This window comes from Callorhinus ursinus, unplaced genomic scaffold, assembly GCF_003265705.2.
Source record: "Callorhinus ursinus isolate GAN/ISIS: 27379988/994484 unplaced genomic scaffold, GSC_fseal_2.0 scaffold2, whole genome shotgun sequence".
Taxonomy (NCBI): domain Eukaryota; kingdom Metazoa; phylum Chordata; class Mammalia; order Carnivora; family Otariidae; genus Callorhinus; species Callorhinus ursinus.
The window spans coordinates 19,981,391-20,000,416 of NW_027397064.1; the positions used below are offsets into that span (position 1 = coordinate 19,981,391).

Sequence of the window (19,026 nt, forward strand, 5' to 3'; positions counted from 1 at the left end):
CCCTGGAGTCGTGGTTGGGGAGTAAGGCCTTCCTTCACCACATATACTGAAATGGGAAGGGGTAGTTCCCCAAAGTGAAATCTAACTCTTATTTTCAGATAAAAAATGAAGAGATCAAGGGAAACAGATGTCCACATTAGGTGCCTCCTCTGATGTCCATAGACAGAAGAACTGTCAGGTGTTCCCGCTGTCCAAAGCCCTCCCTCCTGCCTGCAACTCTCCCCTAGCCCAGTGCAATCCTGGCATCTCTAGCTGCAAGATGCATTTCCTCCTATAAACAAGGTTATAAATGCTGGGTAAGCATAGTTAATATGGTACCATTTGTAGTATATATGTCAAATACATTAACTTTTAAGAGCCTTTTGTGGGCAGTTTTTGATTTGGATTTCTCTGATGCCGAGTGATGTTGAGCACTTTTTCATGTGCCTGTTGGCCATTTGGAATCACAGATCTGTACTTCTGAAACAAATAACGCAACATATTTTAAGAAAAAAGGAAAAGAAGAAGATAACAGGAGAGGAAGAAAAGGGGAGTATGTCAGAGGGGGAGACGAACCATGAGAGATGATGGACTCTGAAAAACAAACTGAGGGTTCTAGAGGGTAGGGGGGTGGGGGGATGGGTTAGCCTGGTGATGGGTATTGAGGAGGGCACGTTCTGCATGGAGCACTGGGTGTTATGAACAAACAATGAATCATGGAACACTGCATCAAAAACTAATGATGTAATATATGGTGATTAACATAACAATAAAAAAGAGCCTTTTGTGGGCAGTTTTGAGGATTTAACCATAATTTATAAAACAGTGTCTATGGGAAAATGTATGCCGAGAAACCAAACACTCAAACCAACAGACAAACTCTTGGAACATAAACTAGAGTTGTATGAGTAGGATGGAGTGCTAAATTGTGCAGTAGAACTTGGAGGAGCTGATTCCATTCAGAGAACAGAAAGTTCCATAGGGGCGCTCTGGGTCTGGGGAAGGAGTAGGGCACATAACGCAACTAATCCACCAGTCTCCTGAAGGATCAAGATCTGACTTGTGATGTGAGTCTCCTGTCTCAGGGCAACCGAGCTGGGCCTGACTAGATAGTGCTTTTTTCTCTCTCTCATCACACCAATTATGTCCCTTTTGAAACTACATCCTTGTTTGAAAATAAGAGAAGGAATGTGTGTTGATTGAGTGCCTTTTCTATTTCTTTAAAATATTTTAAACACAAAAATACAACAGAATATGAAACATATTTTATATACAGTATAAAAAAGTCCCCTCACTCATATCTTGTTCCCTTTGACAGAGGTATTCACTACTTGGTATATTCAAAGGTTCTTTTTATAAAATAAATTTCTTAATATGAAAATGAATTACCTTTCCCAGTTTCATTAAAATTAGACAATTTGGATGGGAGAAGTGGACATAATGAGTGTAGCCCTTTTCTGTTCCAGGCCAGTGGTTTATTATAGTTTGGATGGAGGTAGGTGTGGTTGTTGTGGGAAGGGAGGTAGAATTTATTTTTTTTTTTAAAGATTTTATTTATTTATTTGACAGAGAGAGAGACACAGCGAGAGCAGGAACACAAGCAGGGGGAGTGGGAGAGGGAGAAGCAGGCTTCCCGCCGAGCAGGGAGCCCGATGTGGGACTCGATCCCAGGACCCTGGGATCATGACCTGAGCCGAAGGCAGACGCTTAACGACTGAGCCACCCAGGCACCCAGGGAGGTAGAATTTAAAGATGAGTAGGGTAAGTGTAGTTTGAAAAGTTCTACCTATTATCTAGTGTGATTATATCTCCCTGCCTTGAAAATCATTGCTTCCTACTTCAAAGCATATAGTAACTAACCTCTCTGTGGTTCACAGCATGCATCTTTAACGTATGGCCTGTTTTAAAATACTATTCCTCCACTTGATGTAAGAAGTTCACAATCATGTACTTTCCCTTTCTTAGTGTTTTGCTATTGTCTTCATACATTTTTCTGCTACATGTTTTCTAAAACCCACAATACATTTTTGATTTTTATCAAAATAAAAATCAATAAAAAAGATTTTATCTTTTGATGAAACTAAAAAAGTAACTATTTTATATTTGCCCACATGTTTACCATTTTCAGGAGTCTTCACTCTTCTTTTTTTATTGATCCAAGTTTCCATTTCAAATGGAGAGAGGTTCCTGAATGTAGCCTTGGTAAGTCTCATGCATAGGTATTTGCAGAAATGCAACCGGGGGTTTCAGCTCACCGGGTAGAGTTGGTACAGAAGTGCTGAGAGACGTGGTGAATTGGAAGTAGCCTGGCGTCTAGACTGGAAAGCCCTGGAACGCAGGGACATTAAGATGGGACTAATGTCAGTGACCTGGACTTCAATATCAGGGGACTGTCTGTTGTATGGTCGAGAATTTATCTGGACTTTGTAGCTGGTTCCTGGGATAGAATCTTTAAACTCTTGGAATTTCCGAAGTGATAGGAGTATCTTTGTTATTCATAGTGGATGCTGATAGTTTATACTAATGAGGTGATCCCTGTGGGCCCTTAGATAGATACACTAGAGAGATGACTCAGGATGGTAACAGGCCACATCAGAACAACCAATCATGTGATGCAACGTTAGGGCTTTGAACCCCATGATATCAGCCTAACCTCCCGATCTCTGGGGAGGGCAAGTGAACATCAAGTTCAAATCATTTGGCCATGATTCAATCAGTCGTGCCTACAAAATAAAACCCCAATAAAAATTCTGGACACTGAAGCTGGATGGCACTTTCTGGATGATGACCATACTCACCTGCCAGGAGATTGACACACCCTGGTTCTATGGAGAGAGGATACAGAAGCTCTGCATTTGGGAATCCTTTCAGACCTCACCCTATGTATCTCTGTGTTTGGCTGGTCCTGATTTGCATCCTTTAAAATAAAACTGTCCTTGTAAGTAAATTACTTTCCTGAGTTCTGTAGATTATTCTAGCAAATTATCGAAGCTGAGTGGAGGTTGTGGGAACCCCCAGGGTCTGTAGCCAATTGGTCAGACATGCAGTAGTCTGGGGATCCTTGAACTCATAACTGGCATCTGAAGCGAGGGCAGTCTTGTTGGGGATTGTGTCCTTAAATGTGTACAATCTGACATTAATTCTGATGGTTAGCATCAGAATGGAACTGCACTCCCATAACCCAAAGCACTTGTAAGATTAGCCACAATGTAGGATGCGGTGCAATTCAGAGTAGCCAGGACCAGATCAGACCAGTTACTTTGTATGAAATCACCACCATCCCCAGGTGATTTAGAGGAAAGCCCTGTGACCAGAGAGGCCCCCTTACCACCACGATGCCCAGACACCATCTTGAGAAGAAGGGTGAAGGGAAGGAGGATTGCTTGAGACGAGGGAAATAGCGGCAGTAGGGTTTTCACGCTCTGCATTGATTGCAAATGTATTTGCTTTGGAGTGGGAGAGACTGAGGTTTTTAAGAATTCTGTAAAAATTTTTTATTAACAAATTGTTCTGTTGAATCAGCAGGACTAAGGGCTTGAGAGTAACAGCAGATCACTGAAGGCATGAAAGACAGATGTCTTTTCTCCAACTGCCCCAACTCGCTCCTCCCCAACACTAAACATTCATATTATAGTGAGCAAAACTTGACTACTATAAATAGCTTATTTGATCTCCCCCTGCACTTATCCTGGAGTTTCCTTTTTGATTCAGAAGTATCTTGCCATATTGACAGACTCACATTTTCCTTTCTAGTTGTCAAATGTGTATCAGGTGGGCTGGAACAGAATCGGTTAGTTTCAACAAGGCAGATGGACTATATCCCAGTGATTCATCAGTTTCCATTGGTGTTGGTCTGGGTTGTGTTTTGGGCCTTTGGTTCAGTGCTTGGTTATTGTGGGATTATCTGTGGTTTACAAGATTCATTTAATCACTGATTGTATTAAATGCTGGGAAGGAATAATGGATAGAACCTTCATTGAGGTTTGTTTGTTTATTTGTTTTTTAACAGTTATTTTTCCTGAGGTGCCTGGCTGGCTCAGTCAGCGGAGCATGTGACTTTTGATCTCGGGGTTATAGGTTCGAGCCCCATGTTCGGTGTAAAGATTACTTAAAAGAATAAAATCTTTAAAAAATAGTTATTTTTTTCCTGATTGGGTTTTGAATGTTGTGGGAAAATAGGCAAATAAAAATTTTGACACAATTTTAAAATTGCTATAATAGGATAGTGCTAATCACGAAGTCATGGAGTAATTCATCTGTGCATTCTCGGGCCCCTTTCCATCTCTGTATAGGTTTCTGGAAAATGCCTGATGCTGGTGACAAGGGGAGACACGATCATAGACTGAAATGTCTATGGGGGCAGGCAACAACACTAAATGAAGTTGGCGGGTGTGGACTGGACATGTTGGGCGAATGATCTCAGTGTTGCCAGATCTTCAAATTCATTGAGAGATGCTAGAGATCTGTTATATAAAAAAAAAAAAAAAAATGCAAATGGTGCCAATATTGAAATGTTAGCCAAAAAACCAAAAACCAAAAACAAACAAAAAAACCCTCAAATCCAAATTTGTATAAACATACAAGTACAAAATCGCTATGCAAGATAAGTAATACCTACAGTTGGCCCTATGGGGCCAACATTTGCAACTGCTGTTATAGACAAGGTCGTTCAGTGCAAATCTGCGCGGAGGCACAATGAGGAAACCTCATGTTTACATTTGAAGTTTATCTCTGAGGCTTACAGAACAGGGCTCTTCTTTTTATCTTCTGGCTTGAGACACTGTCACTTGGTGATGATTACTGACTAATATTGTCTCAACAAGAACCTTACTTTCTCCTCTCCACTGTTTCTTCTCCTACTGCCTCCCTATCTCCTTACTTCTACCCAGTGAAGCGATCTTCATTCTCTCCCTGAGCTTAACGCCTCCTGGTCCATGAGAACTAAGCACTGTCTCTTCTGTTCCTGTTTTGTTTCTATTTTTCATATTCCACTTTGTGTTACAGCTCCTATTTCTCTCCTTTATCTTTGCATTGCTCAATACAACATATCCTCTGGAAACATTTCTTTAACTGAGCGAGAGTCCAAATTTTTGTACTGGGTTCACATCTCCCTCTTATCTTTTCTTTACTCTTTCCCTGATTAAACAAGAGGGGTTTTATTATAAAGAAATGTGTGGTACTTTCTCCTAATTTCTTCTCTCTGCATTTTCTTTCCATAGCCATATATATCTACTTCAGGAAAAAGAATCCAGGCATGTGTATCCCACCAATAGTCACTAGCGAGTTCATTTTTTTTTGTAGTTTTAATTAGCTTTTTGGCCTTTTAAATCATAGGTCTACTTGTCAGTGACAGATTGGATTATTAGTTTTATTATCAGTAAATTGTTTGGTTAAAATCATCTTTTTATTATATGCACAATGAGATAATGCATCTAGAACTCTCATAAATGATTTTGCTTCTCATAAATGTTAAACGTTCTTTTCCTACATCTATACATCTATATTAGGGCTTAGATTTACTAATTTTCTTTCCATTTGAAGACGAGAATGCATAATAAATGTAAAGTATTGAACCTAGTTCACATTTATTATGATTTTTTTTTCTTCTTCCTTTTTCAGTAGCTTCTGAAAGTTTCTCATGGATTTGACAAGACTGCTCTGAAAATGAGGGTAAAATGATGAAATCTGAAAGCACAGGAGGTGGTTCAGAGATGTGAAAGCCCCATAGACCTGCCTGAGCCAACTGATCCACACCGTGCTTGCCAAGGACAGACTCGCTCTTCTCTCTCTGTTTTCTCTGGGCTCATCTGAGTAGGGCCTCCAGGGATCCCTTGTGTGATTAAATAGCTAAAACAAGGAGGACTTGGCCAGTAGACCACATGCGTGGGCCAAGTCTCTGGTCAAAAGGTAGCATTCATTACAAAAAACTCTGAAATGTTTCCTTTCACTTAGATTCAGCTACGCCAAATAATTTCATTTTATTTTATTTATCTTTTTAAAAAGATTTTATTTATGTATTTATGTATTTATTTATTTAGAGCACATGAACTGGGGGAGAGGCAGAGGGAGAGAAGAACCTTGAGCGGACTCGGTGCTGAGTGCAGAGCCCAGTGCTGGGCTTGAGCTCATGACACTGAGATCATGATCTGAGCTGAAACCAAGAATCAGATGTTTAACTGACTGAGCCTCCCAGGCACCCTTGGGCCAAATAAAAATAGATGAAACCAACTATGGCTATAAATGTTACATCAAACTTCAGGGTAAAATTCAATCTGCATATCAGAGTATTGCCTGGAATAAGGATTAAGTTGCACCTAATATTTGACATATCCTATTTTCTACCTGTCTGTTTTTGCTGGCTTTGTTAACCTCTCTATGAGAGATATTAATTTCTCAGAATAGACTGTGCCTTTTTATATGTAGGAAAATGGTAGATACTTCAGATGACAGAACTGAGTGTTGGTAGTATTAATGCCTACCATTTGTTTTTTTCTGCTTCTCCTTCCAAAAAAGGATTGCAGTATTTTCCAAAAGAGGCTTGGTAAATCATAAGTAAATATGGTATTAGGAACATCTCAGCACTTACCACATCCTGACACACACACACACGCACACGCGCGCGCGCGTGCGCACACACACACACACACATCAAATATTGGCTAGCTAACTAGGTATTTCTTAGATTAAATCCAAAATATCACTTCTTCCAACAAGGTTGTCTTGGTTCAAGTTTCTCTGGTCTATATTCCTATTGTACCCCTAATTTCTCCTACTATAATGTTAATTCATAGTGCTTTATTTTATTTTTTATTATTATTTTTTAAAGATTTTATTTATTTGTCAAAGAGAGAGAGAGAGGGAGAGAAAGTGCACAAGCAGAGGGAGTGGCAGGCAGAGAGAGAAGCAGGCTCCCCACTGAGCAGGGAGCCCGATGCAGGACTTCGTCCCAGGAGCCTGGGATCGTGACCTGAGCTGAAGGCAGATGCTTAACCGACTGAGCCACCCAGGCGCCCCCATAGTGTTTTATTTTAATTACTTCTTTTATTGCCTACACTAAGCAGGCATTGTGTCTTATTCACTATGGTATTCTTAGCACTCAGCACAACTGATGTGTGCCTTCAACAAATACGTTCTTAAAAAATACTTGTCAAAGGAAACAAATATACTTAAATATATCTAAGATTCTTGATATTAAATTGTTAACCTATTTGTGGTACTAATAGAAGTGGCATTATATCTACTTTTTTTTAGATATATACAACCACACACAAGCTTATAGCACTGTAATTCATTAAAGTTAAGATAACATCAATTGTACTAACATTATTATCTTATGTACCATTAAAAAAGAAAAAATCCTGCCAATTACAGTGTGATCCATTTATTTTTTTAATATTAGGTAATAATATAAAGGTTTTTTTTATATCAGTTATGGTAATAATTCATTTTACAATTTACTGAAATCAGTGCTTTCCAGTTAAATTAGGAAATGCTCCAAACGGAAAAGATTTAAACCAAATATAGGTACTGGTAAGCAATGAGATCATTTAAAAAATGGAAGCCCAAATAATTTTAAACTTTGTTGTATATCCATTACCAATTGAAGACTATATGAAAATGACTTTTTATTGCCAAAGAGATTTAGAAAAGTTATATTGCATTTTTTTTTTACCTTCTCAGTGAATATATGCAAGAACAATGCAGTCGCCTTTTCAAATATATCCATTTTCTTATTTCATGATGAAAACATTGACCTTTGGTCTTTTAAGATCCAAAACAATTTTATACATTAATTGTATCTTTTGAAATGTTGACTTCTGATTTCTAGTCTTCCCCAAAAGAAATGTAAAGTGACACTAAATATTTTCCTCTAATTATTTTCACAAAACTCTGAAAGCAGGAAATTTGATTTGGGAGGAGAAAAAAAATTAGCTTTGGATAGATATATTTTGTATTTAATTAGGTCATATCACCAGAGGTCAGCACTACTTAACTGATTAGTAGTGAGAGTGTCTGGAATGGCCGTTGGCAAACTTATGGAATTGGAAGAGGAGAGAAAGAGGGAGAAAAGGAGAGAGACAGGAAGGAGGCAAAGAGAAAGAAGGAAAGGAATAAAGGATAAAGACCATTAAGTGTGGCTTTTTAAATTTTTCCTACAGAGATATTTCTAACTGTAGCTGCAATGTAACATGAGAGTCCGCATTGTCTAGAATTTAAGAGTATTGTCCAAGAATGCATTGGTATGAAATCGTGTTTTATCAGTTTTGTAAAGCCTCTTATTGATGCATCCCATCATTTGCTACAATTACTATTCTCACTGAGGTTTTTTCTTCACTTAGATCCTAGGTTTTGTTCTTACTTACTTCATGGGCAATTTAATATCTCCCTTTGGATCTATTAGGCATCTCATACATATCATGGCAGATCCTGATTTCTACTCTCTCCTTCGTCATCCTGCTTTTCCTGCTCACTTACCCATCTCAGTGAATGGCGCCTCCATGCTTGGATAAAAAACCTGAAAGTCAACCTTGACTCCTCTTGCTTATCCCTCATGAAATCTGAGAACAGATCTTGATAGCTCCTTCTTCAAAATATATCCAGAACCCGACCATTTCTCACCACTGTACCAATGCCAGCCAAGTGTAATCTATCATCCTGTGTCATTTGGGTCACTGTAGTGACCTCAACAGATCTCCCTGTTTCCACAATTGCTCCATATAACCTGTTCCCAGAACTTAAGTCAGGCTATGTCACTCTTCTGTTCAGAATCTCCAAGGCTCCCATATCACCGATGATGACCTACAAGTCCCCCATGATATGGCCCCAGTATTTCTCACATGTCTTCTACTACTTTTCCCCTTGCTCACTTCACTCAAGTCCCCATGGCTCTCTTGCTGCTGCTTGGAGAAGCCAGGCCCACTCTGACCTCAGGCCCTCTGTTCTTGCTGGTCTCTCTGCTTAGAACAGTCTTTACTCGGATATTCACGTGGCTCTTTTCTATACCTCCCCAGCTGTCAGTGAGCTCATCTCTGATGACCCTCTTTAATTTTTGCAATACTACCCAGTATTCTCCATCTCCCTTTCCTGCTGGAGTGTGTAATTAACTTGCTTACTTTGGTTATGTCTGTCTTCCCCAGCTAGAATGTAAATTCATGGGGGTAAGGATTTTGTCTGTTTTTGTTCACATGGAACAATACTGGGCACATAGTAGGTATTGATAAATGTCTGTGCTATGACTGGTGTCCCCCTGGGCTAGGTGTTGAGATGGCCACAAGAGTTGAGAGACAGAATGAAGACGAGAGTGCCATACGAGTAGATGTGAAATGTTTGCGGAGCTGCTGATATTTGAGACATGTAGGAATTTGTTAGGAGGGAAGACGCTGCACTCCTGTCAGAGGAAACCGTGTCTCTAAAGGCACAAAAGTATAGAAACAACTCCAATTTAGAATGATTGTTCAGTCATTCATTGTACTTATTACGTTTTCGTTACTATTCTAGGCATGGGGAAAAGGGATAAGGAAGAACAACAAAGTCCCTGCCCTCAAGAGAAATTTGAGCCGCAGTTAAACAGGTAAGCAAATAATGTCATTTGTGATAATTCTTTGGAATGAATAAGCCATATGACATAGTGGCCACAAGCAGATAAGGTATGAGAGCTACTTTATTTATTATTATTATTTTTTAGATTTTGTTTATTTATGTGAGAGAGAGAATGAGATAGAGCATGGGGGGAGGGTCAGAGGGAGAAGCAGACTCCCTGCTGAGCAGGGAGCCCGATGCGGGACTCGATCTCGGGACTCCAGGATCATGACCTGAGCCGAAGGCAGTTGCTTAACCAACTGAGCCACCCAGCCACCCTAGAACTACTTTAAATAGGGTGGTTGAAGAAGGTGTCGTTGTGGTTGGGATCTCTGATATAAGACCTGAAGGAGCCAGCTGTGCCAAGATCCAGGGAGCAGGGTGTGGGCCAGATGACGGCACGTGCAAAGTCCCAGCAGCCAATGTGACCAGAACACAGCAGGTGGCAAGTGGGGAAGATGAAGTTACAGAGGACAGGACCCTGGAGGGCTTTATGGATCGTGTGTAGTTAGACTGGGCTGTGCCATCCAGATCCAGCTCCCAGCTCATCACTGGTTGGGGGGCTAGGCCACTTGTCCCCCAGCTGCTGAGAGTGTGGGTGGTGCCAGCTCAAAGCTGAATTCCTTCTGGGGATTGCCCTTGGCTGAAGAGAGCTGGGTCTTCCAAAGTCACACTGTGACTTTATGTTTACAGGCTAGGGAAACCTGGACTTACAGGGAATGAATAAAGTTTGCTAGTTCAGGCTTCCTGAGGGCAGTTCATGTGGAATGGCTGAGATACAAATGCTCAGCCCACTGCCCTTCCTTGGGGGAGGACCCTGAGGGAAGACTCTGAGGGAGGACTCTGCACAGTCCTCTGGCTCTGGGATCCGCTGAAGCTCCTGTTGTGACTGCACCGCAGCCCAATTTCTTCTGTCTGATCCTCCTTCCTTCGTGTCCTCCATGGGAGTTGATTCTGAGAGCCCTGCCTCAGGAAACTCCTGTACACTAACCTCCATCTCAGGATCCACTTCTCCGGGAGACTGACCTGCCACACCATGCTTTGTGTTTTAAGTACAAACCAAATCCACAGAAAGCCTTTATGCAGAAGGGTGATGGGATCTGATCTGTGGTTTAGGAGGAGCCCTCTGGCTCCTGACTGGAGAATGTAAGTGGGCAAGAAATGGAGGCCCTCCGCAATTTCAGAAATGGTGGTGTCGTCATGGGGAGATGTGTCTATCCATGCTTGAGGTGTCTGCACAGCAGGTTGGGGGCTAAGATGGATATGCAGCTTGAAGGATATGCAGATGTTGCCCTCACACTGGAGGAAACGCTGCTCAAAGGGGAGGGCCTATGTCTTTCACTAATCAGTTGGGACACAACTCTTGGTGTCTGACATGGACTGCTCTGTAAGGCTGGATGACTGGGTGTTGGAAATGTGCAAATGTTGGACCACTATGTTTTCATGTTATTGCCCTGTTGGGACTAAAGAAGAAACCATAACAGTCATTGAAAAGAGTGGATATCCTACTAATCCAACATGAAAGCAGGCAGTTCCTGGGGAAGGAAATTGAATCCTCCACAGCAGGTCTTGGACGGAACAGGACTGGCTTCCTTTGTCTGGGCCCCGAGGCAGTTAGCAATGGAGAGGGTTCCCGCCAGCCTGAGGACAGCCCCACTCCACCTTTCTCCATCCTCTGATCTCCTGTGAAGGCTTGTGTGTGAAGTCCACAGAGGTCTGCATCCCAGGCAGCGAATGGGGTAGAGAGGAGGAGAGTGGATCTGGAGAGGCAAGTGGTAGATGTCTGGCATGCAGATGAAAGTTCCTCTGGGTTGAAATGCATGTATCTCAAACTTTAATATGCATATGGATTGTCTGAGGATCTTGTAAAAATGCTGATTAGGTTTTAGGAGGACTGAGGGGAGGCCTGAGATTCTGAATTGCTGTCAGACTCCCAGGTGAGGCTGAGGCAGCTGCGGGTTCATGGATCACATTTGCAGTAGCAAGATTACCACCCGCTTCCCTCAACTGAGTCTTGTCGAAGCCCCAGCCTGGCCTCACCTGTGTGAACGAAGCGCCTCTTGACACGCTGGGGCTAGAGAGGGAGCGCGTTCCTCTCTTCCCTTGCCTCTCCGAGCCAGGGCACCAGGCCCCAGGGAAATAGCAGCATTTGCCGCCGGAGGCAAGGTCAGCTGCTCTAGCACCGTAAATGGCAAGGGGCAACTGGCCTGTGGCCCGATGGCCGAGAGGAGATGGATGGCCTGAGCCCGCAGAAGCGGAGACGAACTGACTCAGGTAAGCACCTAAAATACCAGCACCTTCGAGGATTCCCCAGAAAAAGGTCCTTGAAGTCGTTGTAAATAATAGGAAAATGACCTTATTTATGTTTACAGGCTAGGGAAACCTGGACTTACAGGGAATGAATAAAGTTTGCTAGCTCAGGCTCCAAATCCATTGCAGAGCCCCCTTGAGCTTTGCTCTGTATTTGCTCCATTGCTAACAGCTGCCTTCCACTGTTGTTTGTATTTAGTCCGTAGTTATTGAGAACAGGTAATCCAAAATGCGCTGGGGCCTCTCTGGTAGACGCCGATGGTCCTATGCAGTAACAAAGCACAAAAACATGCTCTTGCCCGCACGCAACCGGCCTCAGCACACAACCCCAATGTGTTCCTGGAAATGCCATTGGAAACTGGAAGATGACAAGGAGTGAATCACTTTTTCTCCTCCTCCTTCCCTTTCCGCCCAGTGTTCCCGAAGCGAACTGTTGACGCGTTAACTTCGAGACCAGTGAATCAGCAGGGAAACTGTTGAATGAGTGAATCAATGGAGTGAAAAGTGAAATGCAGGGGTTTGTCAGCTCCTTCGGGCCAGCAGCTGGATGAAACGTAGGAGAGAACAGGAGGACCTCCTGCACATTTTTCTTTTTCTTGGCAATAATCATTGAGAAGCATTTAATCCTAAATTCCTTCTTCAGTTTTTAAACTTAATCCTTTTTAACTTCCTCAACTGTGGAAACGAGTGTGTTCATCAAAGCCTTTGGAATAAATTTCTGTAGGCCATAAGCCACCAGATGTTGATGAAGGCAAGGGGATGAGAGAAGGTGGGGGTTCACTGGTTTACAAACAGGGAATTCCACACTGAGGATACAAACAGTAGCGCAAATCCTACTATGAGTCACAAACACCTACAGGGCACTTCCTATGCACTGGCAACACACAGCACTTGGTAGGGACTGAATGTTTCTGTCCCCCTAAAATTCCGATGCTGAAGTCCTAATGCCCAGTGTGATGGTGTTAGGAGGTGGGGCCTATGGGAGGGAATTAGGTCATGAGGGTGGAGCCCTCACGAATGGGATTAGTGCCCCTATAAGAAGAGACATGAGAAGGCTTGTTTCCTCTCTCTGTTCTCTGCAAGAAGACAGCCATCTGCAAACGAGGAAGAAAGACCTCCCCAGAACCCAGCCCTGCTGATACCCTTGGACTTCCCAGCTTCCAGAACTGTGAGAAATACACATTTGTGGTTTAAGCCACCCAGTGCATAGTATTTTTATCATAACAGCACACAGTGGCTAAGACATCTTCTGACACAGAAGCTTTGAAGGGGTGTGTTCTAATGATTTAGTAGGTTTGTCCCTACCCTTCCTTCAGTGGGAAAATGCAATGGGCAGGGCTTGAAGAGATGGAGAGACCTGATTTATTTATTTTTCCTTTTTCTAGCAACTCATGACTTTACCAAAATGCAGATTAAAAAATAAAAAGATTGTGGAGCCCACACTCAGCAAAGGTGAATTAAAGAGGGAAGAAGGGAGAAGTTTTCTTTCTTTTGTGAAGTTTGGTGATGGATTCTTTTTTTTTTTTAAAAGATTTTTATTTATATGAGAGAGAGAGCGAGAGCAATGAGAGGGGGGAGGGTCAGAGGGAGAAGCAGACTCCCCGCTGAGCAGGGAGCCCGATGCGGGACTCGATCCTGGGACCCCAGGATCATGACCTGAGCTGAAGGCAGACGCTTAACCGACTGAGCCACCCAGGCGCCCAGTGATGGATTCTTTTGACCCTTACACTGAACTCCCTGAAGGCATCTGATATGAATCCTCTCTGTTCTACAATTGCTTCTATCCCCTCTGCCCACACCCAACCAGTGTTTTAAGCAGAGCTAAAATCTAAGGATGAACGTATTCATAAACTGAATCCTGGGACCCTCAGAAATACTCATTAAGGATTATCTTCCCCTTTGCCAACTGCTGTATAGACGATGTATGCTGGAACCAGATAACTTCAAAGGATCTTTGCAGATCTACTTCAGAATGTGTGACCATTCTCTTCCTCTTCCCACAGATGGGCCAACCCATCTATGACCTCTTTTCTGAGCCTTTCTGAGCCTTCCTAGCCCATCAGAAGCATGTACCTCATAGGAATTGTGGCTTTACCCTTTATGCTAGGGAACCCCAGTCAAGTTCTGTCAAGGGATAACTAAGGAGATGGGAGAGGGTCCTAAAGAGAGGATAGAAATGGGACAATTAATCAATCCTAATTTTTGACCAAGCATCTCCAGCTGTGCTTGGTTCCTTTGAGCTGAGCAGACCTAGGAAAGGTGACTACTGGCTACCATTTGGCTTATTCTATTTAAAGGTTTATTTATTTATTTGAGAGAGAGAGAGAGAGAATGAGTGGGAGGGGTAGAGGGAGAGAGAATCCCAAGCAGACTCCATGCTGAGTGTGGAGCCCTACTCGGGGCTCAATCTCACCATCTGAGCTGAAACCAAGAGTCAGACACTTAAGGGACTGAGCCACCCAGGTGCTCCTCCATTTGGCTTATTTTATTTTATTTATTTAGTTTCAAGCTGAGCATTTTATTCTTTTTTTTTTTTTTAAAGATTTTATTTATTTATTTGAGAGAGAGAATGAGATAGAGAGCATGAGAGGGGAGAGGGTCAGAGGGAGAAGCAGACTCCCTGCTAAGCAGGGAGCCCAATGCAGGACTTGATCCTGGGACTCCAGGATCATGACCTGAGCCGAAGGCAGTCGCTTAACCAACTGAGCCACCCAGGCGCCCACTGAGCCACCCAGGCGCCCTGGCTTATTTTAGAAAATACTAAGAGATGGGGCAAGTGTGTCTTGGAGAGCTTTGGGAGATCTTTCTACCTGGGAGGGCACAGGTGAAGCAGTGTTTGGGACTGGTAAGTGTAACTTAGGGATTCTGCCTCCATATGATCTACATATTTAGTAACATTTCTGAGACAGAAAGTTAGGAAAGTTTTCATATATTTTATTTTTAACTGTATTTAGCTAGGTTTGTGCATTGCCTTGAAGAAATAGACAAATGCAGTCCCCCCCCCCCCCCCCCCCCCCCCAGGCTGCTACATGCAGGACAAGTGCTGCAGGCTGATGACAGTGCCCCTTCCCCTGACTGACTCCATCCTTCCCTGTTGTCTTCTCTTTTCTGCAGCTTAGGGGCTGAGCAGAAGCCCCAGAACTGTGACAATGTGGAAAGGAAGGTTGGAAGATCACAGTAAGAGCCCAGATGCCTTGTCCCCAGATGCCTGTTTGCTTATGCTCGACCTCTGCCTGCAACCTCAGCCCTACAGTCCAGGCTCTGGGAGCAGACCTGTCCATCATTGGGAAATTAAGGAGTCCAGCAGCACAGGTCACACACTGATGAACGCCCCTGCTCTGACCTTATGTTCCAATGCTAGTAACTTAGCTTCTGATTTGACCTCTCACCCAAGTGGGTCATTGTCCTGTCACTCAGGACCTGTGTCCCTGCCCTGAGTTTTAGTTTGTCTAAGCCTGAGGTCATTCCTCTGAACCTTAGCTCCTCTTGGCTAAAACTCTGTTCTTAGCTGCTAGACCTTCCCTATTTTGACCATTAGTCTATTGGTCAAAATAGGCTACCTGCTTACCAATTTGTTTTTTGCTTTCTCATTGGTGCTCATCCATCATGGCTTCTGCCTCCCAAGGCTGACTTCCTGACTCTGACCTGTGCGATTTCCCCTGATCTTGGGGAGCATACCTCTGTTTTACCTGGGTGATTCTCCAGAGTTGTCACTGTATGGTGAGCCTATGGATGGGGAGGATGATCAGGCCCCCTAGCTCTAAGTCTTACACTCCACCATGCCTTGCCCTTGCGGATCTCTCCCAATGCCTACTACCACCATGTACTAAGAATCATTTGGCTAGAGGGAAAGAAACAGACTTTGTCTAGTTTAACTAAAAGGAAAAATTTACTGGGAAGATCTGGGTTTAAAACAAAACCCCAGGAAAGTGAAAAGTAGGGAAGCTCCAAGGACAGCAGGAATTTCTGTATCTCCAGTTTAGACACTCTGTGACTCAGCTCCATGACCCTGTTCTCCCTGGCAGGCAGTTTCTCTTCATATAAATCTTCATTTTCCCAGAAGAGACAATCTGATTAGCCTCGCTCCAGTTAGGTATTTACCTCTAAATAAATCAGCTCTGGTTCATGTCACCAGGTACCAAGTCTGTGGCTCACCTCTGTGAATCAAAGCCAATCCCCAGCAAAGGGTGAGGGATGTGAACGAGGAATTTACTCAAGTTTCACACCAGGCATGCTCATGCTGGCCTCGTAGGGCACTGTGCTTCTCCTAACACTAAGCCCAGCATGCATCTCACAGCTGGAATATCCTTAAAGGCTTTTGCTGAAGGCTAGATTTTTTTTAACAAAACCATCAAGTAAAAGAGGAACATACAATTAGAAATCTATTTTTGTAAAATCAGATTGGTTCATCTTCAGCTTACAATATCTTGAAGGGATGCCTGCTTACCTTCCTCAAGGTGGGGCCCATGTCCTTATTTAGCCTTAAACAAGGAACGCCCCCAAGACAATGACCAGAGCCACTCAAAGTTTAGAGGGAGAATCAAAGAAAGGCTAAGAATTCTCTTTCCTATTGTGCTGAAGACTGCCTTCAGAATGCCACATACCTAACTCTTCCCAGATGAGTGGTACTAGGCTAGCCTCTCTTTTCAGGATCCTTCTACGGGGAGTGTGTTTTGTCCTGAAGGCTTCCTAATACCGTCTGTGAGAGCACTGTGTAGGAGCCTACCACAGGGCAGGCACAGTAGGACATTCTCTTATCCAAACAGGAGAGGACCTCTGGGATTTTGGTCCTGGCCTGTCCCAGGGCGGCTTTCTGCCAGGACTGCTGTGTAATGATCTGATTCAACGCACACTAATTACACATGGGGTGGTGTGCCAGGGTCCATGGGCAGGCATTTGTACTCGCATTATCTAATTATTTATGTAATACAAATCCCATGAACCTCTCCTGGAAAAAGAGCGCTGTGATCCAATACATTTGGTTAACACTGCCTGATGCGTTTTCCTTTTCCAGACCCAGAATGCTCAGTACCTCATTATAGACTCTGGACAATGTAGGAAGGAGACTTGTTTAACTGTGTGTCACCTGGCATTTCCCAAACTGAATGGGTAGTGGGACCCTTTTCCCATCTAGTCACATCTTGCAGAACTAGCTTTCAGTGGAACACTTTTAAAGAAATATTCCTGAATACTTCCGGTATTCCTGTCAAGAAGTTGTTAGCCTCATTTCACAGACAGGAAGACAGAAGCCCATCTCAGACAGCTGGTGTAGGAGGTTTACCCAGGTGGCAAGTAGCCCTGCACAGCTCTGAACCCTGCTTCTTTGAGTCCAAGTCTCAGGCCACCAGCCCTGATACTTATCAAACACTCTCAGCCGACTATCAGCCAGATCCACATGCCAGAGACCAGGACAGCCAATAGCGTAGTTTCTGTCTGAAGGCTTGTATGCTCAAGACCCAGGGAGAGGCAGTTTTTCAGGTCAAGTCTAAAGACAGAAAAAAAGCCAATGTCCCAGTGTGAAGGCAGTCTCTTCCTCGGGAGAAGGGGGAGGCTTTCTGTTCTTTTTAGGGCTTAGGTGACTGGGTGAGGATAATCTGCTTTACTCAGTCTTTCAATTTAAATGTTAATCTCACATAAAAACACCATCCCAGAAACACCAAGAATCATGTTTGACCACATATCTGAGCCCAGTCAAGTTGAGACATAAAATTAATGATTACAGCTTGCAAAAACCTTCCCTCACTTGTCTTATTTGTACTCTCTCTTCTTTCTGGATCTTCTTGCTTGTTCTGATGAAAGGAGCTGTCATGTTGTGAGGTGTGCTATAGAGAAGCCCACACGGCGAGGAACAGCCAACCACCAGTAAGGAAGAGAGGCCCTTACTTAGCCCAACGGCCTGTGAGGAACATCATCCTGCTAATAACCACGTGAGTGAGTTTGGAGGTGGATCCTGCTCTGTCTGTCAAGCCTTGATATGACTGCAGCCCTGGCTGGCACCTTGACCTTGTCCAATGAGAAATCCTGAAGCAGACAACCCAGCTAAGCTATGCCTGGACTCCTACTATACCTGGGTCTACAGAAATCACGAGATAAGTGTTATTTTAAGCTTTTTCTTTGGGGATCATTTATTTCTCAGCCACAGAAAACGAACACATGTCTAAGCCACTGGATATTCTCCTGCAAATGAGCCTGAGGGTATCTGACTTTTCTGACCCTTCTAGCTACTGTGTCTCTTTAAGGGACAACCCGGGCTGGCTTTCAAAAGGTGCCTGTCTCCAACCTTTCATTAGAAGGGATGCCCATATAATGTAATAAATTCTACCCATGGCATTTAAACATGTAGTTTAGAAAAAGATACTTACAAAGCACATTTCACAATGTTTCCTTTCTTTACACTATTGTCCCCACTAACCAACCAACCACCCCCAGCCCAGATCCCTGATCTCCTTACTGTGTGCCTTGTCCTGCCCCATCCACATTGCATAAATCAGTCCACATCACACCGACCTATCCAGAGACCCGCACTGTGATTCTTTGTTGAGAGTGAGGCAATAAGTGATTTGTGTCTGTCTTTATACACCAGGTGAGAATAGATGTAACCTTGTGCCCCCCACAGCCCCCAGGGAATCTTGACTATACAATTGTTATGGTGCTTTGCTGGGATCACAAAAAGAAGCAGAGCATGAGCTTCGAGTCATAGATGCCCCAGTTTTGAATTTGGGGTTGTTCAATCACTAGCTCTCCAAGTACCTCAATGTCCTGGAGTCTCATGTTTTTTCATCTGTAAATGGATGTGGTGATTCCTCAGAGTTCAGGTGAATATGAGATATGTAGGGAAAGGACTAAAGGCAGTAACGTGTGAGCAGATGAACAGCAAAGTGCTTAGTACACAGTTACAGGTAAAAAATGTTCTTCCGTTTTACAGGTGTAAAATTGCTCTTCTTTGCAGTACTCTAGTAGATTGTGAGTCCATTGTAAGTAATATTTAAGTACCCATTAGAAGTAAAACTTTTATCGTTTCAAAATTTACTTTAAAATACTGTTTGATGGCCAAAATCAATGATTTGCCCCTAAGTGATTCAGGTTACTGCATTGTTTATGAAAGCAAGGAAAAGATGAAGGAAAAGATGAAGAGCCAGACATGATAGAGAACAGTGG

At 43.2% G+C, this 19,026-nt stretch overlaps 1 long non-coding RNA gene across 1 annotated transcript; it reads left to right on the forward strand.

Moving 5' to 3' along the window:
- The first annotated feature begins 9,477 nt into the window (after positions 1–9,477).
- LOC141374639 (uncharacterized) lies at positions 9,478–18,267 on the forward strand. Its single transcript, XR_012381680.1, has 3 exons — positions 9,478–9,550; positions 14,983–15,045; positions 17,668–18,267. It is a non-coding gene; the product is annotated as an uncharacterized lncRNA (long non-coding RNA).
- The last annotated feature ends 759 nt before the right edge of the window (positions 18,268–19,026 follow it).